The sequence below is a fragment of the Odocoileus virginianus genome, chromosome 12 (genome assembly GCF_023699985.2).
Source record: "Odocoileus virginianus isolate 20LAN1187 ecotype Illinois chromosome 12, Ovbor_1.2, whole genome shotgun sequence".
Lineage (NCBI taxonomy): Eukaryota > Metazoa > Chordata > Mammalia > Artiodactyla > Cervidae > Odocoileus > Odocoileus virginianus.
The window spans coordinates 41,122,907-41,148,704 of NC_069685.1; the positions used below are offsets into that span (position 1 = coordinate 41,122,907).

General features: G+C 39.7%; 3 pseudogenes; all 3 read right to left on the bottom strand.

Moving 5' to 3' along the window:
• Positions 1-678: 678 nt before the first annotated feature.
• LOC139029653 (zinc finger protein 268-like) lies at positions 679-3,208 on the bottom strand (annotated as a pseudogene).
• LOC139037755 (zinc finger protein 268-like) lies at positions 2,806-4,455 on the bottom strand (annotated as a pseudogene).
• Positions 2,806-25,798, bottom strand: part of LOC110145425 (uncharacterized) — a 36,983-nt pseudogene continuing 13,990 nt past the window's right edge.

A 25,798-nucleotide genomic window follows, 5' to 3' on the forward strand; every position in this document is an offset into this window, starting at 1 on the left:
TCCCTGTTGGTCCACTGGTTAAGAATTTGCCATGCAATACAGGGGATGCAGGTTTGATCCTTGGTTGGGGAAGTAATATCCCACACGCTGTGGAGCAACTAAGCCTGTAAGCCACAACTACTGAACCCACACACTCAGGAGCCTATTAACCACAACTAGAGAGCTTGCCTGCTACAACTACTGAAGTCTGGGCACTCTGGAGCCCTCACACCACAACTACTAAACCTTATGTCACAACTAGCAAGTCCTGGCACCACAATAAAAGATCCTGCATGATGCAAAAAAGATCCTACATGCTGCAACTAAGTCCCAATGCAGCCAAATAAATAAATGAATAAACACATTTTTTATTTATTTTAAAATAAATATATATTTATTTTTATATAATATAAATAATAAATTTTATAATAAAATAATATATATTTATTAAAATATAAATTTATTTTTATTTACTTTTTATTTTTAGTTCTACCACTTTATTTCTACCAACCCATTTCCCTCCACCCTCATGCACACATGCTCAATCATGTAATCCCATGGACTTCAGCCCACCACACTCCTCTGTCCATGGACTTTTCCAGGCAAGAATACTGGAGTGGGTTGCCATTTCCTTCTCCATATTTATTTATTTTTAAAAATAGTGAAGCAAACATTTCTACTGAGGCTTTACCTCATCTGAACAAAAACAATCATAAATCATCTTTTCTTTTCTTTTTTTTTGGCTTGGTTTCTCCCAAGTATAAGTTTCTGATATCTACAATTCATTCATTTTATATTTTCTCTCACTAAAATCCTAATTATTAATAAATTATGAATTTTAAAGGATTTTATTCTATATTCATTTGCATTATGGAATTTTCTTTCCATGAATGCTACCATATTAAAAATTACTTTCTGACATTCATTTCATTCATATTGTTCCTCACCTGAACAAACTTAAAGAAATGGTACAATTTCCTGCTGAGAACTTTTATAGGGTTCACTGAATTCATAGAGGTCCTATGTTTACTTATTTTTATTGTGTGTATAAAAAACAACTTTCTGTGGATATCCTTCAACATGCCATACATACATGGTGTACAATGAAATGATTTACAGAGTTCCTCTCCTGCATGAATTTTCTGGGAATTCCTAGAAATTCACTTTACAGAGAAAGTTTCTTACATATAATTCATTGGTAAATTTCTCATCTGCATGAGTTCTCTGATGTACAGTGAACTGGGATCCAACCAAAGGCTTTCCCCCATTCATTGCATTTATAGGGTTTCTCTCTTGTCTGAGTCCTCTGATGTGCACTGAGAATTGATTTCTGAGAGAAGGTTTTTCCACACTCACTGCATCAATAGGGTTTCTCCCCTGAATGAGTCCTCTGATGTACAATGAGCTTAGATTTTCTAATGAAGGCTTTTTCACATCATTGCAGTCATAGGGCTTCTCTCTTGTTTCCATCCTCTGATATACAAGGAGCCAGAATTTTCCACTGAAAGATTTTTTCACATTGACTATATTCATAAGGGTTTTCCCCTGCATGGGTTCACTCACGTACAATGAGTAGTGATTTCCAAATAAAGGCTTTCTCACATTTGTGACACTCACATGGTTTCTTTCCTGAATGAGTTCTCATGTTTATAATGAGGCATGACTTGCTACTAAATGTCTTCACACACTCATTGCACCCATAAGATTTTTCCCCAGTGTGAGTTCACTGATGTGAGATGAGCTGGTCTTCTCTATTAAAGGCATTTTCACATTCATTCCATACATAGAGATTTTCTCCTGTGTAAATTCTCTGACATACAACAAGTTATGAATTAAAACTGAAAGATTTCCTTCATTCTCTGCATTCATGTAGTTTCCTTCCTGTGAGTCCTCATATGTATAATGAGGTAGGGCTTCCTCCTAAAAGCTTTCCCATATTCATTGCACCCATAGAGTTTCCATCCTGTCTGACTTCTTTCATGTACAACGAGGTATGAATTCAAACTGAAAGCCTTTCCACATCGATTACATTGATAGGTTTTACCCCAGTGTGTGCTCCCTGATGTACAATGAGCCATAACTTGAAAGTAAAAGATTTCCCAAATACAGTACAACCATAGGGTTTCTCTCCTGTGTGGGTTTTGTGATGTACAATGAGGTTTGACTTTGTATTGAAGGCTTTTCAACTTTCACTGTATGCATAGGGTTTCTCTCCTGTATGAGTTCTCTGATGTGAAATGAGATGGTATTTCTAACTGAAGGCTTTCTCACAGTGACTACAACCATAGGGTTTCTCTCCTGTGTGGGTTTTATGATGTGAAATGAGATGGTAGTTCCAACTGAAGGCTTTCCCACGTTCATTACAACTACAGGGTTTCTCTCCTGTGTGGGTTTTCCAGTGTATAATAAGGTTAGACTTTGTTTTAAAGGCTTTCCAACATTCACTACATTCATGGGTTTTCTCTCCTGTATGAATTCTCTGATATATCACGAGTTGTGAGTTCAAACGAAGTTTTCCCACAATCACTGCCTTCATAGGGCTTCTCCCCTGTGTGAATTCTCTGATGTATAACGAGTTGTGAATTCAAACTGAAGGCTCTCCCACATTCACACCATTCATGGTGTTTCTCTCCTGTGTGAGTCCTCTGATGTAAAACGAGGTAGGACTTCATTCTAAAAGCTTTCCCACACTCACTGCATCCATAGGGTTTCACTCCTGTGTGACTGAAAGGTTGTTGCTGAACCACAAAAAGACGCCAGGATTCTTGGCCTCCAGAGGAAAAGAATTCAATTTGGGGCCAGAGACGAGGCTTGATTGCTCAGAGCTTTTGTGTAATAAAGTTGTATTAAAGTATAAAGGAGATAGAGAAAGCTTCTGACATAGGCATCAGAAAGGAGCAGAAAGAGTACCCCCCTCCTAATCTTATACAGCTGGACGTTATACAGTCACTAGCAGTTTGTTAATGAAAGAAAGGAATGTCTTAAAACTCAGAATGACACCAGGCCCCTCATCCATAAGATGTATTTTGGGATAATCTTGGCAACAAATGAGTCATCCTGGGCCATAAAACAATTGACTTGAATCTTGTAGAAGGGTGGATTACCATACAAATAGTTTTGTTTACATAGATTAGGGGGAACAATGTCTGAGTATAATATAATGGTTGTCAAGTAAGTTCTGAGCCATTAGGCAGAACTGACTTGAAGACAGAGTCTGGGGTAAATGCATAGTACATTAACATAGCTTAAGACATTTCCATAAGAAAATGCATTGGTTAACTCAAGGTTTGAGAACAGTTAACTTCAGGTGGAACCAGGTGTCATTACAGCAACACAGTATTTTAAGAGAAACCTTTTAAATTTGTATAGAGAAGGGGAAATATATATATATATACACATATATCACTTAGTTTATTTCCTCCTGCCGCTTAAGAGAGAGATAAAATTGTCTGACACTTGCAGCCTATTTCCTCCGTTTGGAGACCCCTGGCCTTCCTGCCTGTTACCCTCTCATGACTTATGAGTTGTGACTTCAAACTGAAGGCTTTTCCACACTGATTACATACATAGGGTTTAACCCCACTGTGTGCTCTCTGACGTACAATGAGCTGTGACTCACTGCAGAATCTCCCACATTCACAACAACCATAGGTTTCTCCCCCATGTGGGTTCTCTGATGTACCATGAATTAAGACTGTATTAAAGGCTTTCTGACAATCAATGCCTTCATAGGGTTTCTCTCCTATATAAATGCTTTGGTGTATAATGAGTTGTGATTTCAAATCAAAAGTTCTTTCAAATGCACAAAACTTGCAGTGTTTCTGTCCTGAATGAGTTCTCTGGTGGGAAACAAGCTGGTCTATTCCACTGAAAACTTTTCTACATTCACAACATGCAGGGATTCTCCCGTGTGTGAATTCTCTGATGTATAACAAGTTGTGAATTGAAACTAAAAGTTTTCTGACAGTCACTGTATTCATGTAACTTCTCTACTGCGTGAGTTCTCTGATGTGCAATGAGGTAGGACTTGCTGCTGGTCTTTCCCACATCCATCACACTTGTAAGGCTTTCCTTCTGCATGAGTTTCCTGATGAACCACAAGGTATGACTTGCTACTGAACGCCTTCTCACAAGAACTGTAGTCAAAGGGCTCTCCTCCTATATGCATTTGTTGGCAAATGAACTATGACTTTCTGTTGGCAGTTTTCCCAGATTCAATACTTTCACAGTGTTTTATGCCAATAATATCTTGTTCATGTTTAGAATGGAAGGGTGATTCTCTCTGTACACAAAACCCATTAGGATTCTTTCCAGCATAATTACTACTAAAATCTATATTATATTTCAAATTCTTTCCATTTGTGACACATTTATGAAGTCTTTGTCTTGAAGAAATATAATCTTCACTAAGAAAATAGTTTTCCAAATGCAGTACAAGGATAGTCTTCTGCCTTAATTTTCCTGATGCCATTCCATACAATCATTAATTTCCCAGACTTTATCTAGAAATGAAAATACTCATGTTGTGAATAGTAACATGATCTTGGTATAGCATAAAATTACCTTAAAAATGCCATGTCATGAGGTTTTTCTTAGTTTCTGATATCAGTTCTGAACATAAATAAAATCTCAAGAGTTAAGGTACCTGGACACTGGTCACTGGACTCCAGTGTCTGGAGTACTGGACAACTGGTACCTGGACAACTCCTGGACACTGAGGAAAACAAAGCAACTCAAAACATGAACATAGGCATAGGGAACTGCCAATAAATAGAGTCTTGAATTTCAAATTTTTGTACTACACCTTTTTTAGAAAGCACAAGGTAAAATGAGGAAAACATAAAGTGGGAAAGATCTCTAAGCACTAGAATTATTTAACAAATAATTATTAAATACCTATTATTTGCCAAATATTGTTAAGCTCAGGAGAAAGAGCAGAACCATTGCAGATTGGTTTACACTCCTCTTGGGAATAAAGGTCCACTGAATACCCAAATAGATGAAAATAAACTCACAAGAAACATCATCATGATGTTTCAGAACACTGTCAAGCAGCAGCCAGTAAAACTTCCAGAGAAACCAAAAACGTTTCATATAATAAATCAAAATTTACAATGGATCTAACTTCTCACTGGCATCAGTAGAATAAAGAAAACAGAGCATTCAGGAGTAAAGTATAAACATTTTCAGAGGTTCAGGTCCAACATTTATATCAAATGCACCCTTTCACAGGAAGATACTGTGAGAGATGTTCCAACAAAACAAATCTAGAAAAAAGAGGACACACACCATAAAAAAAAAAAAAAAACCCAGAAAATTTGAAAGGAGATTTCAGGATAAAAACTGTACAACCAGGTGGTGAGAAAAGTTAGGTTACACCAGAGGAAGTCACAAGACCTGGGAGTGATGTCACCAGGAAGATGAAATTGACAGAATCACTAATTTAGCTGAATGTACCAAAAGAATATTTAGACATGTGAAGAAGAATCTGGGGCTAAATTAATTAAAAATATGAGCAATAACAGAGAAAACTGGAAAGGCAAGTAAAACAACTCAACAGAAAAAGTGATTTATGAATGAAAACTAACAACTGTACACTTGTATGATTTGCCTGTGAATGGAAATTACATAGTCATGAAGATGCAAAAACTGAAGACTGTTCTAAGCAAAAGCATAAAGTAGCTTTATTAGGATCATGTGGGTATGAGAAGACAGTGTGTATATCATGAGGAATATGAGGGGAGGAGGATGAAAGAGAAGTAAATCTATCCTTTACACTGAGTAATTAGGAGAAAATCTAGGTACAACAGAACAAGCGCTGGTTATTCAGAAATCATGGAGGAAAATTCACTAAGAAAGGGCTAAGAGGTGAAATTGTTTTTCTCCAAGAGGAATGAAAAACAGAGGGGCAAGGTGAACAGACACTGGTTAAACATTAACCATCCCACACTGCTGCCAAATTCCAAATATACAAAATAAATAAAGAGTAAGACACAGGACTAAGTCCTCAGGCACAATGACAAATATTTGGAGGCTGAAGAGAAGAGAGAATGGGTTAAGTGGACCTAGGTATCTCAAAGTAACATGCTGACCAAAGTGATGGACAGAACAGGGTATTGAGAGAAGACAGAAGCAGGTCAGGTTTGAAAACTGCAATATCACAGGGTCTTTTTTTTTTTTTCCATTTATTTTTATTAGTTGGAGGCTAATTACTTTACATCATTACAGTAGTTTTTGTCATACATTGAAATGAATTAGCCATGGCAGGGTCTTAATACCTCATTCCAGGTTCCTCTAAAGCCTAAACTTGAACTCTCTTACTCATTTGTACACAACATCCAAGTTATATGTTCCTAAACACCGATTCCCAACTAGGACAATATCCATTCCCATGTACCGAGAAATGAATATGAGCATGTTTGACTATTACAATGGCTTTGAAGGGAGTATTACTGTCAACTAAATGATCTTAAAGTCATAAATGTTTCCATCAGGAAAAACCAGGCCAGTGAGTAATTCATCTTTGCCCTTGAATCAGATTTGCTCACGTTTGGCTGTCAGTGATGTTACTGTAGACGTCAAAGTTCATGGATACTGAATCTGTCAATTTCTATACTTTACCCTTCCAATCTTTCTGTTGCTAGCACCACACTCCTTGTTTTTCCTTGGTTCTCACATCTCTAGTTTCCTTCATTTTATTTCCCAGGAAATCTAATGAATTTGCTATGGAGCATTTTTTTTTTTTTTTTTGCAACAGTAATTCCAGAAAATCAGATCATTGCTGGTATCTCAAGGGACACAAAGAATTCAAGAAATAAACACAGAATACCAGAGTCAGTGAGCAGAAGACAGGAATTCGCAAGACTGAAAACTGTTTAAACATGATTCAAGACTATATTAAACATGATTACTGGCTGTGGCTCATCTTGAGTTTAGCTACAGAAGACAAAAGAAGAGGAACTCAGGCTAAGAGAGAGAACTCGGGGCTCACCAGGCCACAGCCACGGCAGAAGCCCTGGAACAGCCTGCGCAGCCCAGTTCCAATGCACTGTAACCAGTGGCTTCCCTGTGGTTCCGCTGCTGCTCTCCCAGAACAAGGTTCCTGTTGTAACCATTCTGTACGTCTTTCTACCACTCAGCCTGTCTGGCTAGTTGTATGTGGATAACTTATCTTTAATTATAGATCACCAGACCAGGAAGACACACCACCAGGTCTAATTAGAAACAATAATCCTAGACTTGTACTAATATGATTAAGAATGGATAGAGGTATGATAGGATATTTTTGAAGGTGGATGGATGGAAAGAAGGATGTGACTGGATGCTCCCTCACCAAAGAGGAAGATGAAGGTGTACAGTGCTGCCTACCTGACAGTTCTGCTGTCCTTTTCCTGGTTGGCTGAGATCTGATTTTATGTCCTACCTCCATCTGTAAGGCCATGTGCTTCAGCTAGGAAACTGGAGACCCATCTCCATACCCGCTGCTGAAGGGGAAGCATGATTTATCTGAGCCAACAGTGATGGTTTCATTTCCCTTGCCTGAGTCTTCTTTAGACAGAGTAGGTGATAAAAATCTAGCCTGTTAAACATGGTAAGTCAGTTAGGGCTTCCTGAAATAGATTTTAATGTCTGATAAAAAAAGGGCCACATGGGAAGGAACAGTCTTTTTTGCCCCACTGGCCACTGGTATATCTGCGGGTGTCAGGTGAAACTGTAATGATCTAATGACCATGAGGGAGTTAATCTGAGGAAAATACTGACATAGTTATAATGGCAAGGAAGAGACAGACCTTCGGGGATTTAGTAAGGCAATGACTAAGGATTTAGTCATCCTTAGAGCTGCTCCATGTTAAGACATTTTGTGATGTGTAGTAATAAATCACTTCTGCTTAAACAGGTTCATTCAGGATTAATAAAAAATTTCAGGTGAAACAATCCTAATAATACGAAGATTTACCGTTGATTTACCCTGCCACATTTATTAAAAAATACATAGCTGCTTAGGGAAACATATCTGACAGTCACTTCAGGACAAACTAATAGTATAAAAAGAGTAAAAGCTATAAATTTGGCTGGTAAGTAGAACAAGCAAGAAATGAAATAATACTAGCCTTGTTGGGGGTAGGAATTGAGAAGATGGTGTTTTAAAAGACTTATTTTTAAAGGAGCAAAATACGGCAGATTATAACAAGACTAGTGAAGACAACTGCATATAAAGGAGTTTTAAGCCCACTCTCCAGTGTCAGGAAAAAGAATTCAAAGCACAGCAGAACTAACAATTAGGAAGGAAAGAAGACATTATCATACAGCTATGGGGCAGGGAAGAGACATTTCAATTCCAATTTCTGAAAAATTAGACAATGGAGTGGCCCATGTAGGGAAGACACCCTGTGAACCAATTAAACCCAGTACCAAAGGGCAGATGAAAGGTGGACAGGACTGTCAGTCACAAACAGAGAAAGAAAGAGCTCAAATCTTCAGGGTGGGAGTCTGCTAAAACTTAAAACATATGACAAAAATAGGGAATATAGAAAAGACCCCTTTGGACTCAGAGAGAAGAGCAAGTGAGGTCAGTAAAGCATAAGAATAAGCACTCTGTCATGCAGTGTGACAGGGTGTTCAGTGGAGTGTCACCTGAGTGTGGAGAGAGGGAAAGGCTTCAGGTAAGATAACTAGTATCATCAAATGAGGCAGGAATAACCTCAGAAAAAACAGTGATGACAGAGTGACAAGCAAGGAGGAACAGAGGGGTGGAATCTCCTAACAGGTTTCCAGGAGAAGGAAACTGGACCTGTGGTTGTTAAATATGAATGTGAGTAATTTTAAAAAAAGAGAAAGTAGAAGAGGTGTGAAAGTCACATCCAGTGAAGTAAAGAGGAAAAGCTGCTTAAATGCAGGATGAAATGAGTCTATCACCCCGAGAAAGAAAGAAGGAAGCTGAGAATGCCAGAAAAGAGAGCATGAAGAGAAAATGGTCACAAATAACACAAAAACACAAACACAAAAGAAACATCATATAAGAACTCACAGCAATTCTGAGGAAGGAGGAAAAGAGCTAAATGTCCTGGCCACTCACCTGGATGGCCCTGACTCAGGATTTGCATCATCCATAGCTCTTCTTGTTCCAACTGGAAAATGATACTGGGTTTGGTGTGTTGATACCCTGTGAATGGAAAATCACAGACAATCTGGACCAAGGCTTCCTGGGACTCAGGGATTCAGAAGAACAGGGAAGACTCAGTCTAGAGGTGGCATGATAAAGCTGCTCTTTTGCATTTGGCAAAGTAAACACCATTCAACCAGTGTATTCTGATGTCAAAGGGAGAATAAGAAAATCTGACCTCTAAATATAAGCCCCAAATCATTAAGTATTTTACAAAAGTGCCCCAGCTTTCAGCCACCAAGAAGGGGAAGCCTGGAGATTATACATACTCCTTTCAGGGAGGCATTACCCACCCAGGGACACCAGGTTGCTGTAGTTTTCCAACATCATACTCCTGTACAGGTGCTTCTGAGCTGGGACCAGCAGCTGCCACTCTTCCCAAGTAAAGTCCACAAACACAACCATGAATGACAATGGTCCCTGAAAAAAGCATATCTCCATTCAATCTCAAATCATTTTACTGAGTTTGGAGTAAACAAACGGCTGCCAAGAGAGCCAATTATTTACATTCTGCTTTGGGAAAAAGCAAACATTCATTGAAAATATCCCATCAATATGCATTAAATCAGTTAACTTTTCATTAAACATATAATAGCATGTGCCAGGTGTCAACTACAAATTGGCACTTACCAAGAGCATTGCCGAAGACTGAACAACAAAGGCATTTGAAATCTGCCTCTGCAGAGATTGAACCCCACGCTGCTATAGCTGTTGACCTTCAACAACCCCTGAGGTGGAGTGAGGCACTCTGTGCTCAAGGGAATCTGGTGGGACAGGTCTTTAGATAGTTGGATGTTTTTAGAAACAGATTTTATGATCTCAGTCCTTGCATCTCCTCATATCTAGAGAAGCAATAAATCCCTTCATGGTGACATCAGACCCTCATGACTAACAAAAATCCTTTTGTAAATTGAGTGCTTCATGGTATTGAACTCTCCCTTCACCAGAACCTTGTATATTGACGTTCCCCCACTGCCGCTTTGGAGCATCTCTCAGAGCTACCTGAGATGCTGCCTCCCAGGCCGCAGTCCTCATTTTGCCCCAAATAAACCTTAACTCACAACTCTCAAGTTGTATATCTTTTTTTTAGTCGACACAGGTATTCAACTATGTTAGGTAATATAAAATGGATGAAAGACAGTCTTGCCTAAAAGAAGTGTTCAGCATTGCAGAGAAAAGCAAAGATTAAATACATAAAATGTAATAGGGAGTCCTTTGCTATATGACACAAGGACCCCAAAGCTGGTGCTCTGTGATAACCTAGAGGGATGGGAGGCAAAGGGAGGCGGGAGGGAGGTTTAGGAGGAAGGGGACATATGTATACCTATAGCTGATTCATGTTGATGTATGGCAGAAGCCATCACAATATTATAAAGTAATTACCCTCCAATTAAAAAAAAAAGGAATAACAGTAGTTCGTGGAGAATGTGAGGCAAGTGGACACCTAGACATTGCTTATGGCCATATAAGAGGATGGTGCTTAATGAAACAAAGTACTTAACAAAAAATATAAGCAATAGAGCAGGAGACACATGTGTACATGCCATGAACATAAATTAAAAATGCATTCACACCAACAAAAATACACATTTTGTACACACATAAAAAGAACAATATGCATTTTAAAATTGTGGGAGTGGAGAAGAAGCTAAAAATCAAGTCTGGGGAAACCAGGAAACAGGGACCTCAGGGACCTTCCATGACCTAAGGAGAAGTTAACTAAATGCTCCCATCTAAGGACCTCTCCCCACCAAAAAAATTAAAGAGGAATAAAGAAAAGAAGTGGAAATAAACAAGGACTCACCCAGGATTTCTTGGCTTTCGGCTGCTCCTGGGAAATAAGCAGCCACTCCAGGACCTGCGCTGTCCCAGGTCTCCAGGGAGAGGCCTCTGGTCAGGGCTCCCTTGACGCAAGGTGGATTCTTCACCTTGATGCTTTCTGCTCGCATTGCATGAACTGTCTCGCTCCTGGAGAGGTGGCACCTGTAGAGCAAACACACATTTGAGAGCACATTTCTAACTTTGGTCTCTTGCTGGTGACTGCACTCACCCCAGCTGCGCCAGGGGTTCTCCAGACTGTGGTCAGTGCTGCTGGGGGGCAGAAGTGAGAGGAAATGGAACTAGGGAGCCCAGCACACTGACTACAGCCCCCCACACAGACTCTGCACAGGCCCCCAGGAACCCCGAAAGAGCAGCAACCACACTGAGATTTAAACAGTTTCAGGCAGACAGTTATGAAGAACATGATGCCAGGTGCTAAGGAGTAAATGACCCTGCTTTATGTGGGTGCACACCAGAAATAGATCTTGGATGAAATAATCTGTGTTTCAGTAGAGTTTCTTCTCTCAATATCTGGATGTCCACGAACAACTCATTTAATCTCTCTCACTGAGTCTTACTGTTTGTTGGGAAACATTGAGAGTAGGATGAGATCAGGGTGGCAGTGTAGTCTTTTAATGTCCCAATAAAAACAAGAGGCCTACAGAAATAGTAAAAGAAGAAGTCAGAGATGTCCACAGCCAGAAAAACAGACCCAAGTGACAGGGCTCCCCACAAACCTCAGAATCTAGGCAGATGCAACCTAACAGTACAACTGAGGGAGTGGGGGCCACAGGCTGCTGACCTCCAAAGTCACCAGTTAACAAGCATCCCCAAGAGGAGAGCAGCTCCCAAGTGGAATCTGAGCCTCTCAGGCTCAGGGCTGCAGGTGACTAAAAAAGATGTTCCCAAAGTTGCTAAATGATCTAACAGTGCTGTGGCCATCTGGGAACACAATGGTCTGAGAAATAATGGGCAAACAGTCCCTCATAGGAGGTTGGGTCTTCCCTGAGAGAGAAAGCTGCTGGAAATGAAGCCCCAAGTGATCAGCACGAGAAGTGAGAAAACAAGGTTCGGGCACAGAGAGAAACAACAGAAAGAAGCTTCAGAGGGTTAGAGGGAGAGGGGAGAAAAGGGAGGAGAGAAAGGCATTAGGCAATCAGAGCAAAGGGTCAGAGGAATTCATTTCAGAAGTTACTTTAACAACAAAATACATGGTGTAAAAATGAGTGAAACACGGCATATTGAGCTCTGGGAAACCCAGGGTGAGAGGCAGAAAAAAGGCTTCCTGACAAAGCTTAGCATTGAGTCTGATCAGCTATGTCTCTGTGTGTATCTTTACTTCCAAAAGAATCACTGAGAAGATGAACTAGAAACTTAAGTTACCTTGGGAGGAGGGAAGGAGGAGAGATGGAGGCTTGTCTGAATGCACCCTTATACACTTTCTACTTTTGAATCATGTAAATATGCTACATGATCAAAAGGAGGAGGGAGGGCAATCCCTGAAGTTGAAAATAAATGTCAACAAATACATTTTTGTTTATGCAATTGGAAACAAAACTACAAGAGACAATCAGTTTTCTACCTGACCTTAACATGTGGTATTTAACTATGTATTCTTTGGATAAAATGAGGTATAAAGACTAACTGAACTTCATTTAGTATCCTAGTTAATAGTAACAAATTGTTATTATTTTAAAACCATCTTGTGTTTGCTATAGGACATGACAGTTATATCACTGTTATTAAGGACCAAGATATCTAGCACACGACAAAAAGATGCAAGAGTAAAGTTTTTTACCTTCCTGCGCAGCTGGTGGGGACGTAAAATGGAGCAATCACTTTGGACCCAGCTTGGCAGTTCCTCAAGGTGTTAAACCCAGAATCACTGTATTACCTGGCAATCCCATTCCGAGGTGTACACTCAAGAGAATTAAAAGCCTGTGTACATAGAAATGATTGCACACAAATGTTTTTAATGACTTGACTGCTAACAGCCAAATAAGCATCAATGGATGAATGGATAAACCAAAAGTGATCTATACATGCAAAGGCACATTATTTAGTCATAAAAAGGAAAGAAGCACTGAAGAATGCTACTATATGATGAACTTCTGTACTACACTATATGGGTATCCGACAATTACCTTTTTTTGACCATAATGCAAATACCTGATTGTACTGAAAGCTTCTGATTTCTGAGGCACGACTAAACATCAATCTTGGGTAAGTTCATTTCTAGCCACACAACTAGATAAAGAGCCAGGATGGGATGCCCCCACCCCACCTCCGCCCAACGGTCTCCTCATAGAAAGCCCTGGGTGACTTGAATGACTGCTCCCTGAAGTGAACTGTGCTCTTCCCTTCCTGTGCCTTAATCCTTAGCTTTATATCTTAAATTCATCAATAAATAATGAACCTGTAAGCCCCCATGATCCAAGTATGGGCAGAACTCCCAGTCCACATTCTCATTCTCTCTCTGCTGTATGACCCTGGTGTGTCACCTACTCCCCAGGATCCTCAGTAATAAACCTTATGTTTTCAAAGATTCCTGATGGTTGTTGCTGAGATGCATCTTGCAATCACAGTAAGAACCATAAGGATGGGTCCAGCCATGGCAATGGCTCATTGGTGAAATGTCTGTGGGGGCTGTGACTAGTAGGGGCCCAGGTAAGCCCCCATCTCAGATATTCCTAGTCACAGCATCATTACTGACAGGCTGAGACCAACACAAAGCCACTATGAAAACACTGTGCTAAATGAAAGAAGTTAGATATACATGTCCATAGGTGATATGATTCTATTTATATAAATGTCTTCCCAGGTGGTGCTAGTGGTAAAGAACCATCTACCAATGCAAGAGATGCCAGAGACACAGTTTTGATCCCTGGGTAAGGAAGATTTCCTAGAGTAGGAAATGGCAACCCACTCCAGTATACTTGTCAGGAAAATTCTAAGGACAGAGGAGCCTTTCTTGACTGGAAAATTCCACAGACAGAGGAGCCTGGTGGGGTACAGTCCTTAGGGCTGCAAAGACTCAGACATGGCTGAGTAAAGCACATATAAATATCTAGAATGGGGAAATTCATGATCAAATGGCAGTCAAGGGGACGGGGAAGGAGGGGATGGAGAGTGGCTTGTGAATGGGGAAAGGGTTTCTTTTGGAAGTAATGATAATGTTCTGGAACTGGACATGGTAATATGTAGACAAGTCTGAGAATACTAAAAATGACTGAAGGTACATCTGGCTTACTTCGCTCTGTATAATGGGCTCCAGTTTGAAGGTACACTTTTAAAGGGTGAGTTTTATGGTATATAAATCATACCTCAATAAAGCTTCTAGTAAAAGTAATTTTTTAATTCAATTATTTTTAATAAAGGAAGTTTTGCAACAGTTGTCTCATCCAGGTTTGCAGCATTCCTACTGTCTCAAAGATCCTCTGAAGCCAAGATCCACTCTCATCTCCGACCCCCAGACAATCTTTACTCTGATTCTCTCCATAGACCTGCCTTTTCTGGACATTTTATATGATGCGGACCACAATAGATACTGTGCCTGGCTTCTTTTGCTCAGCACAATGCTCTGAAGATTTATTCATGTTACAGACACACCACTGGTTTGCTTCTTTATTGCTGAATAGTGTTCCATTTTGTCTAAACATTCACCACTAAGCCCACATTTATTATATATTTTTTAACTTTTTATTTTATATTGGAGTATAGCCAGTTAACAATATTGTGACAGTTTCAGATGCACAGTTGAGTGTCTCAGCAATATATATACATGCATCCATTCTCCTCCAAACTCCCCTCCCAGGCAGGCTGCCACAAAACATTGAGAAGCGTTCCCTGTGCTATACAGTAGACACTTCTAGTTATCCAATTTGAATACAGCAGTGTGTACATGTTGATCTCAGACTCCCTAACCATCCCTTCCCCTCATCCTTCCCTGCAACCATAAGTTTGTTCTCCAAGTCTGTGAGTCTGATTCTCTTGTGTAAATAAGCTCATTTGGGGACTTCATGCTGGTCCAGTGGTTGACAGTCTGCATGCCCATGCAGCGGACATGAATTTGATCCCTGGTCCAGTAGGTCCCACGTGCCTTGTGGCACCACAACTACTAAGCCCATGTTCGAGAGCCCAGGAGGTGCAAATACTGAAGCCCAAGCACTCCAGAGCCTGTGCTCTGCAACAAGAGATGCCACCTCAAAGAGAAACTCATGCACCACAACTAGAGAGTAGCTCCTCATTGCCACAACTAGAAAAAGCCCGAGGGCAGCAACAAAGACCCAGTGCAACCAAAAATAAATACATTTTTTTAAGGTTCATTTATATCATTTCTTTTTAGATTCCACATATAGGGATGTCATATGATTTTTCTTTTTCTCTGTATGACTTCACTCGATGTGACAGTCTCTAGGTCCATCCATGTTACTGCAAATGGCATTATTTTATTCTTTTTTAATAGCTGGGTAGCATTCCATTGTGTGTATGTGCCACATCTTCCTTATTCATTCCTCTGTTGATGGGTATTTAGGTTGCTTCCATGCCTTGGCTACTGTAAATAGTGCTGCAATGAACACTGGGGCTCATGTATCACTTCAGATCATGCTTTTCTCCAGATATATGCCCAGAAGTGGGATTGTAGAGTCATATGGTAGCTCTAATTTCAGTTTTTTAAGGAACCTCTGTACTTTTCTCCATAGTGGCTGCACCAGTTTACACTCTCACCAACAATGCAGGAGGGTTCCCTTCTCTCCACACCCTCTCCATTATTGTTTGTGAATTTTTTGATGATAGCCATTTTGACTGGTGTGAAGTGATACCTCATTGTCATTTTGATTTGCATTTCTCTAAAAAAATAGCATTTTTTAACATCTCTTCATGTGCCTCTTGGCAATCTGTGTCTCCTTTGGAGAAATGTCTCTTTAGGTCTCCCACCATTTCTTTTGATTGGATTGTTTTGATGATATTAAGTCTCATGAGCTGTTTATAGATTTTCAAGATTAATCCCTTGTTGGTTATATCATTTGCAAATATTTTCTCCAATCTGTGAGCTGTCTTTTCATTTTGTTTATTGCTTCCTTTATTGTGCAAAAGCTTTTGAGTTTAATTAGGTCCCGTCTATTTATTTTTGGTTTTATTTCCATTATTCTGGGAGAGAAATCAGACAAGATATTGCTGCAATTTATGTCAAGAGTGTTCTGCCTAAGTTTTCTGTAGGGATTTTACAGTGTTCAGTCTCACATTTAGGTCTTTAATTCATTTTGAGCTTATTTTTGTATATGCTGTTACAGGACGATCATCATCTTGTTTTTTACATGTTTTCCAGTTTTCTCAGGACCATTTGTTGAACAGACTGTCTTTCTACCACTGTGTAGTCGTGCCTCACTTGTCACAGATTAATTGATCACAGGTGCATGAGTTTATTTTTGGGCTTTATATCCTGTTCCATTGATACATGCTCTTATTTTTTGTGCCAGCACCATCCTGTCTGGGTGACTATAGCTTTGCACTATAGTCTGAAGTCGTGAAGCCTGATTCTTCCAGCTCTGCTTTTCTTCCTCATGACTGCTTTGTCTATTCAGGGTGCTTTGTGTCTCCATACAAATTTTAAGATTTTTGTTTCATTTCTGTGAAAAATGCCCTTAGTAATTTGATAGGGATTGCATTGAGTCTGCAGATTGCCTTGAGTAACATAGTCATTCTCAAGGCACTCATTGGTGCCCAGAGTAATATAGTCATTCAAACATGGTATATCTTTCCAAATGTTTGTCTTCTTCAAGTTCATCAGCATCTGTCCCTTTTTGTAATACAGGTCTTTTGTCTCCTTGGGTAGGTTTATTCCTAGTTATTTTATTCTGATAGGATGGTAGATGGGATTGTTTCTTGAATACCTATTTTTGATCTTTCATTGTTAGTGTATAGAAACAGAATAGATTTCTATGGATTAATTTTGTAACCTATAACTTTTCCAAATTCATTGATGAGTTCTAGTAGTTTTCTGGTAGCATCTTTAGTATCATCTCTGTGTAATATCATGTCATCTGCAAATAGTGACTGTTTAACATCTTTTGCATTTTGGGTTTCCTTTACTTCTTTTCTTCTCTCATTTCCATGGGTAGGACTTCGCATGGAACATTCAAAACTATGTTGAATAAGAGTGGATATTCTTGTCTTGGTCCTGAAATCAGAAGGAATGCTTTCAGCTTTTCACAATTGAGTATGTTAGCTATATCTTTGTCATATATGGCTTTAACTATGTTGAGGTATGTTCCCTCTACCTCCCATTTCTGGAGAGGTTTTTTTTTTTTTATCATAAATGGGTGAATTTTATCAGAAGTTTTTTCTGTATCTATTGAAATGTTGTTCAGTCACTCAGCCATGTCTGACTCTTTGCAACCCCATGGATTGCATCATGCCAGTCCATTGAGAAGCTCATGTGTCTTTTATTCTTCAATTTGTATGTGATATAACTCAGCAACTGATTTGCAGATATTGAAAACTGCATGCATCCTTGAGATAAATCCAACCTGATCAGAGTGTATGACATTTTTAATATATTGTTGGATTCAGATTGCTAGTATTTTGATAAGGAATTTTGGGTCTATGTTCATCAGTGATTGCTGTTCAGTCACTCAGTCATGTCCAACTTTTTGTGACCCCATGGACTGAAGCACACCAGGCTATCCTGTCCTTCACTATCTCCTGGAGTGTGCTCAAACTCATGTCCATTGAATCAGTGATGCCATCCAACCATCAAATCCTCTGTTGTCTCCTCCTCTTGCTTTCAATCTTTCCCAGCATCAGGGTCTTTTCCAGTGAGTCAACTTTTTGCATCAGGTGGCCAAAGTATTGGAGATTCAGCTTCAGTAACAATCCTTCCAATGAATATTCAGAGTTGATTTCCTTTAGGATTGACTAGCTTGATCTCCTTGCTGTCCAAAAGACTCTCAAGACTCCTCTCCAGCACCACAGTTTAAAAGCATCAATTCCTTGGCACCCAGCCTTCTTCATGGTCCAACTCTCATATCCATACACGACTAGTGGAAAAACCATAGCTTTGACTATATGGACCTTTGTCAGCAAAGTAAAGTCTCTGCTTTTTAATACACTGTCTAGGTTTGTCACAGCTTTTCTTCCAAGGAGCAAACATCTTTTAATTTCATGGCTGTAGTTACTGTCTGCAGTGATTCTGGAGCCCAAGAAAATAAAATCTGTCACTATTTCAATTGTTTCCCCATATATTTGCCATGAAGTGATGGACCCAGATGCCATGATCATAGTTTTTTGAATGTTGAGTTTTAAATCTGCTTTTTCACTCTCCCCTTTAACTTTTTCATTAAGAGGCTCTTTAGTTCCTTTTTGTTCTCTGCCATAAGGGAGGTATCATCTGCATATCAGAGGTTATTGATATTTCTCCTGGACACCTCAATTCCAACTAGAGCTTCACCCAGCCTGGCATTTCACATGATGTACTCTGCATATAAGTTAAATAAGCAGTGTGACGATATACAGCCTTGATGTACTCCTTTTCCCTATTTGGAACCAGTCCATTGTTCCATGGAGAAGGAAATGGCAACCCATTCCAATATTCTTGCCTGGAGAATCCCATGGACAGAGGAGCCTGGCAGGCTACAGTCCATGGGGTCATAAGAGTCGGACACAACTTAGCGACTAAACCACCACCACCACTGTTCCATGTCCAGTTCTAACTGTTGCTTCTTGACCTGCATACAGATTTCTCAGGAGGCAGGTAAGGTGGTCTGGTTTTCCCATCTCTTTAAGAATTTTCCATAGTTTGTTGTGATCCACGCAGAGAAAGGCTTTGGCGTAGTCTATGAAGTAGAAGTAGATGTTTCTCTGGAATTCCCTTGTTTTTTCTATGATCCAATGGATGTTGGCAATTTATCTCTTGTTCGTCTGCCTTTTCTAAATCCAGCTTGAACATCTGGAAGTTCTCGGTTCATGTACTGCTGAAGCCTAGTTTGAAGGATTTTTAGCATCACCTTGCTAGAATGTGAAATGAGTGCAGTTGTGTGGTAGTTTGAACATTCTCTGGCATTGTCCTTCTTTGGGATTGGAATGAAAACTGACCTTTTCCAGGCCTGTGGCCACTGCTGAGTTTTCCAAATTTGCTGGCATATTGAGTGCAGCACTCTCACAGCATCATCTTGTAGGATTTGAAATAGCTTAGCTGGAATTCCATCACCTCCACTAGCTTTGTTCGTAGTGTAGGCCCACTTGACTTCACATTCCGAGATGTCTGGCTCTAGGTGAGTGATCACACCATCGTGGTTATCTGGGTCATTAAGATCTTTTTTGTATAGTTCTTCTGTGTATTCTTGCCACCTCTTCTTAGTATCTTCTGCTTCTGTTAGGTCCATAACGTTTCTGTCCTTTATTGGGCCCATCTTTGCATGAAATGTTCCCTTAACAGTTCTTATTTTCTTGAAGAGATCTCTAGTCTTTCTCATTCTGTTATTTTCCTTTATTTCTTTGCATTGATCACTTAGGAATGCTTTCTTATCTCTCTTTGCTATTCTTTGGAACTATGCAATCAGATGGGTATATCTTTCCTTATCTCCTTTGCCTTTTACTTCTTTTCTCAGCTATTTGTAAGGATTCCTCAGACAACCTTTTTTGCATTTCTTTTTCTCATGGATGATTTTGATCACCACCTCCTATACAATGTTATGAACCTCTGTCCATAGTTCTTCTGACACTGTATCAGATCTATCCCTTGAATTTGATTGTCACTTCCACTGTATAATCATAAGGGATTTGATTTAGGTCATATCTGAATGGCCTAGTGGTTTTCTCTACTTTCTTCAATTTAAGTCTGAATTTTGCAATAAGGAGTTCATGAACTGAGCTGCAGTCAGCTCCCAGTCTTGTTTTTGCTGACTGTATACATCTGCTCCATATTCTGGCCGATAATTTTCCTTTTTCTTCAATATCTTTGTCTGGTTTTGGTATCAGTATGATTGTGGCCTCATAGAATGTGTTTGGGAGTTTTCCTTCCTGTGCAGTTTTTTGGAATGGTTTCAGAAGGATATGTGTTAGCTCTTCTTTAAATGTTTAATAGAGATTGCCTGTGAAGTAATCAGGTCCTGGACTTTTGTTTGTTGGGAGTTTTTTTTTTTAACTTTTTATTTTGTATTTGTGTATAGTCGATTAACAATATTGTGAGAATTTCAGGTGAACAGTGAAGGGACTGTCATACATACATATACACACACGTGCGTGCATGCACACACTCACACACATACACACACACACAGAGGCTCCCTTGGTGGCTTAGAGGTACGAAACCTGCCTGCAATGCAGGAGATGCATGAGACACTGGTTTGATCCCTGGGTTGGGAAGATCCCCTGGAGGAGGGCATGGCAACCCACTCCAGTATTCTTGCCTGGAGAATCCCATGGACAGAGAAGCCTGGCAGGCTACAGTCCATAGTGTCACAAAGAGTTGGACATGACTGAAGCAACTGGGCACTCATGCACACACACATACATTCTCTCCCAAACTCCACTCCCATCCAGGCTGCCACATAACATTGAGCAGAGTTCCATGTGCTATACAGTAGGTCCTTATTGGTTATCCATTTTACATAAAGCAGTGTGCATATGTCCATTCCAAACTACCTAACTACCCCTTTCTCCCAGCAACCATAAGTTTGTTTTCTAAGCCTGTGAGTCTATTTCTGTTTTGTAAGTAAGTTCATTTATATAATTTCTTTTTAGGTTCCACATTTAAGGGATATCATGCAATACTTCTCCTTCTCTGTCTGACTTACTTCACTCAATATGACAATCTCTAGGTCCATCCATGTTGCTGCAAATGGCATTATTTCATGTTTTTACTGGCTGAGAAATATTCCACTGTGTATGTTTACCACAGCTTCTTTCTCCATTCCTCTGTCAATGAACATTTAGGTTGCTTCCATGTCTGGGATATTGTAAACAGTGCTGCAATGAACATTGCGATGCATGTATCATTTGAGGTCATATTTTTCTCCAGATATATGCCCAGGATTGGAATTTCAGGATCATATGGTAGCTCTACATTTAACTTTTTAAGGAACCTCCATACTGCTCTCCTGCATTTCCCTGGTGGCTCAGTTGTAAAGAATCTGCCTGCAATGCAGAAGACCCGGGTTCAACCCGAGTCAGGAAGATCCCATGGAGCAGGTCATGGCAACACACCTCAGTACCCTTGCCTGGAGAATTCCATGGACAGAGGAGGCTGGTGGGCTATAGTCCACAGCATTGCACAGAGTCAGACACGACTGAAGTGACTAAGCAGTAATATTATTCTCCATAGTGATTGCACCAGTTTACATTCCACCAACAGTGTAGGAGGGTTCCCTTCTCTCCACACCCTCTCCAGCATTTATGTTTGTGGGTTTTTTGATGATAGCTATTTTGACTGATGTGAGGTGATGTCTCATTGTAGTCTGAGAAGGATAGGTGTTAGTTCTTCTCTAAATGTTTGATAGAATTTGCCTGTGAAGTCCCCAGGTCCTGAACTTTTGTTTGGAATTTTTTCATCACAGTTTCAATTTCAGTGTTTGATTGGTCTATTCATATTTTCTACTTCTTCCTGGTTCAGTCTTGGCAATCTGTACCTTTCTAAGAATTTGTCCATTTCTTCCAGGTTGTCCATTTTATTGGCATACATTTGCTCATAGTAGTCTCTTATGATCTTTTGAATTTCTGTGGTGTCAATTGTAACTTCTTTTTTCTTTCTAATTTTATGCATTTGGGTTCTCTCCTTTTTATTTTTGATGAGTCTGCCTAAAGCTTTATCAATTTTGTTTATCTTTTCAAAGAACCAGATTTTAGTTTTGCTATTTTCACTATTGCTTTCTTTGTCTCTATTTCATTGATTTCTGCTCTTATCCCTATGATCTCTCTCCTAACTTCAGGCTTTGTTTGTTCTTCTTTCTCTGGTTGCTTTATGTGTAAGGCTAGTTGTTTATTTGAGATTTTTATTGTTTCCTGAGGTAAGAACATATTGCTAATCTTCCCTATTAGAACTGCTTTTGCTGCATCCTATAGGTTTTGGATTGTTTCATTTTCATTTGTCTCTAGGTATTTTTATTTCATCTTTGATTTCTTCGGTGATCCACTGGCTGTTTAGTAGCATGTTTTTTAGCCTCCGTGTGTTTGTGTTTTATAGTTTTTTTCTTGTAGTTTATTCCTAATTTCATAATGTTATGATCAGAAAAATGCTTGATATGCTCTCAATTTTCTAAAACTTACCAAGAATCACATTATGGCCCAGCATGAGACAATCCTGGAGAATGTTCTGTGTGCACTTGAGAATGTGTATTCTGCTGCCTTTGGATGGAATGTCTTATAAAGATCAATTAAGTCCATCTGGTCCACCATCTTGTCCAATGTGTCATTGGAAGCCTGTGTTTCCTTACTATTTTGTCTGGAGGATCTGTCCATTGAAAGGCGGGTGTTAAAATCTGCCACTATTATTGTGTTACTGTCAATTTCTCCTTTTATGGCTGTTAGTATTTGCCTTATATATTGACATGTTCCTATGCTCAGTGCATATATATTTACAATTGTCATATTTTCTCCTTGGATTGATCCCTTGATCATTATATAGGGTTCTTTTTTGGCTCTTATAACAGTCTGTCTTTTAAAGTCTATTTTGTCTGATATAAGTATTGCTATTCCAGCTTTCTTTTGATTTCCATTTGGGTTGAATACCTTCTTCCATGCCCTCACTTTCAGTCTGTATGTGTACCTTGGTCTTTGGTGGGTCTCTGGTAGACAGGATGCGTGTATGTGTGTGTGAGAGAGAGAGAGAGAGAGTGGGTGCGCACGCACGCGTATGTGCATGTGCTCAGTTGCTCAGTCACATTTCACTCTCTGCAATCCCATGGATTCTAGTTTACCAGCCTCCTTTGTCCATAGGATTGTTCCAGCAAGAATACTGGAGCAGACTGCCATTTCCTCCTCCAAGGGATCTTCCAACCCAGGGATAAAATCCACATCTCCTGAACCTCCTGCACTGGCAGGATTCTTTACCACTGAGCTACCTGGCAAGCCCAGGATATATACAGGTCTTGTTTTCGCATACACTCAGTTAGTCTACGTCTTTTGGTAGGCCTATTTAATCTATTTACGTTTAAGGTAATTATCAATACATGCATTCCTACTACCATTTTCTTAAATGTTTTCCGTTTGTTTTTGTAGGTCTGTTTTCATCCCTTCCTCTCTTATTCTCTCCTCTTGCAGTTAAATGACCCTCTTTAGTATTCTTGCCTGGAGAGTCCCAGGGACCGGGGAGCCTGGTGGGCTACCGTCTATGGGGTCGCACAGGGTCAGACATGACTGAAGCGACTTAGCAGCAGCAGCAGTGTTGTATTTGGGTTGCTTTTTCTCTTTTGTGTATGTATCTATTGCAGTTTGGGGGCTTGCTTTTCCCATGAGGTTTTCACAGAGCCGTCTATATATGCACAATGTTTTCTTTTGTTTCAGTTGCTAGTTTCTCTCCCACCTAGAGGACTTCCTTTAGCATTTGTTGCAAAGTTGGTCTGGTGTTGCTGAATTCTCTTAGCTTTCACTTGTCTGTAAAGCTTGTCACTTTTTTTCTATCAAGTCTGAATGAGAGTCTTGTTGGGTACTCTTGGTGATAGGTTCTTCCTGTTCATCAATTTAAATATATTCTGTCACTCCTTTCTGGCTTGCAGAGTTTCTGTTGAGAAATCAGCTGATATCTTTATGGCAGTTCCCTTGTATATTATTTGACATTTTTCCCTTGTTACTTTTGATTTTTTTTCTTTAAGTTTTGTCAATTTGATTACTATGTGTCTCAGAGCGTTCCTCCTTGTTTGTCCTGCCTGGTATCCTGTACACTTCCTGGACTTGATTGTTTCCTTTCCGGTGTTACAGAACTTTTTAGTTATTATGTTAATATTTAGTTATTTGTTAATATTAGTTAATATTTTCTCAGGGCCTTTCTTTCTCTGGTCTCCTTCTAGAACTCCTATAATGTGAATGTTGGTGTATTTAAAATTGTCTCAGAGATTTCCTAGGCTGTCTTCATTTCTTTTAATTCTTTTCTCTTTATTCTGTTCCATGGTAGTGATTTCCATTCTGCTTCCAGGTCACTTATCCATTCTTTTGCCTCAGTTATTCTGCTAACGATTCCTTCTGTTTTCATTTCATTTCTTATATTGTTCATCTTTGGTTGTTCTTTAGTTCTTCTGTCTTTGTTAAACATTTCTTGCTGCGTCTCAATCTTGGCCTCCACTATCTTTCTGAGATCCTGAATTATCTTCAGTATCATTATTCTGATTTCTTTTTCTGGAAGGTTGCCTTCATTTAGTAGTTTTTCTGGGGTTTTATCTTATTTATTCAGCTGGGACATAAGCCTCTGCCTTTGGAACATTTTGTCTAACTTTCTGTGATTGTGGTTTTCATTCTTCAGGTTGTAGTGTTGTTCTTCTTGCTTTTAATCCACATTTAAATTACTTATATTTTTGAGTTATTATACAAGTCTTTGTGTGAACATGTTTTGCTTTATCATGGGTAAATTCCTAGAAGTAAAATTGCTGCACTGTACAGTAAGTTTATATTTAATTTTATATTTAACCTTCAAAGAAACTGCCAAAATCTTTACAAAATGACTGCACCATTTTATATTCCCACCAGCAGTCTATAGTGGTTCCAATTTCTCTACACCCTTGTCAACACTTTCTTTTTGGTTATACCTATTCTACTGGGTATAAACTAGGACTTCGTTATGACATTAATTTGTCTTTCCCTAATGACTCATGATGTTAATCATCTTTTTAGGTGCTTACTTCCATCTATCCATCTTCTTTTATGAACTGTCTGTTCAAATCCTTTTCCCATTTTTAAAATTGGGTTGTCTTTTTACTGAGTTGTAAGCTTTCTTCATAAGCTCTGGATATATCCATTATTAGGTACATGATTTGTGAATACTGTCTCCCAGTCTGTGACTTCTCTCTTCATTCTCTGAATGGTGATTTTGAAGTTCAAAAGATTTTATCTTAATGCAGTCCAATTTCTAACTCTAAAAGCACAATCTATAAAAGAGCTTTTAAGAACTTTAGACTCAGAGAAGGTCATGAATATTTTCTTCTGTGATTTCTTCTAGAAATTTTATAGCTTTTCCTCTTTAAGTCTATGTTCTGTTTTGAGTAAATTTTTTGTTATGGGTGACATAAGAGTCACAGATCATCTTGTGATAACACAAAATACATAATGTAAATCTTATGATCTTAACCATTTTTAAGTGGACAATTAACTGCAATAAAGTACATTCACAGTGTTGTGTAACCATTACCCGCATTCATATTTGTGTCCAGAATTCTTCAGCTTGCAAAACGGAAACTCTACATCCTCTGACAAAACTGAAACTCTACACCCAGACAGCTGTTGTCCAGACCCTGATGGCCATCCCCACGGCCAGTTTGGAGCTTCCTGCGGAGGGGTTACAGAACCGGACAGCCGCGGGAGGAGAGAACCTTGAGGAAACAGACTCCCTGCCGCGTCCATGCCCACGCGGGACCCCTCTACCACCCAGAGAACCCGCACTTCCCTTCCTATGGCTGGGCCTCCTTCTCTCAGGCAGCCGCAGGGTTCCCCACCTCTGCCCCCCAACCTACACAAACGCGACCGGGTCAGAGCAGATGCGAAGGAGGCCAGACTGGTCTGCACTGTCCTGCCGCCTGGACGCGGGAGGGAATTGGCACACGGGGCTCCTCCGAGGGATTTTGAGGAAGCGCGGGAATTTGGAGGGAGACCGGCTGGGAGCAGACCTCCCGGATCTGCACGCAGATCCGG